We start from the raw sequence: 260 nt of genomic DNA on the forward strand, positions 1-260 counted from the left end.
ATGCTTAAACAGTGCATATGTATCTTGAATTTGTGGTTCATGAATGTTGGCTCTTGAAAGAATGATGAAAAAGGAGACATGTTACTGAGGATCTGAAAAATCATTAAAATGATTCTTGAAGCAAGAAAAATCATTTCTATTCAAAAAAAAATTCGAAAAAAAAGGGAGAAAAAGAAAAAGAAAACGAAAAAAAAAAGAGAGAAAAGAAAGAAATAAAGTTGTGATCCAAGGCAATAAGAGTGTGCTTAAGAACCCTGGAC

Source organism: Arachis duranensis, chromosome 3, assembly GCF_000817695.3.
Source record: "Arachis duranensis cultivar V14167 chromosome 3, aradu.V14167.gnm2.J7QH, whole genome shotgun sequence".
NCBI classification, from domain to species: Eukaryota; Viridiplantae; Streptophyta; class Magnoliopsida; order Fabales; family Fabaceae; genus Arachis; species Arachis duranensis.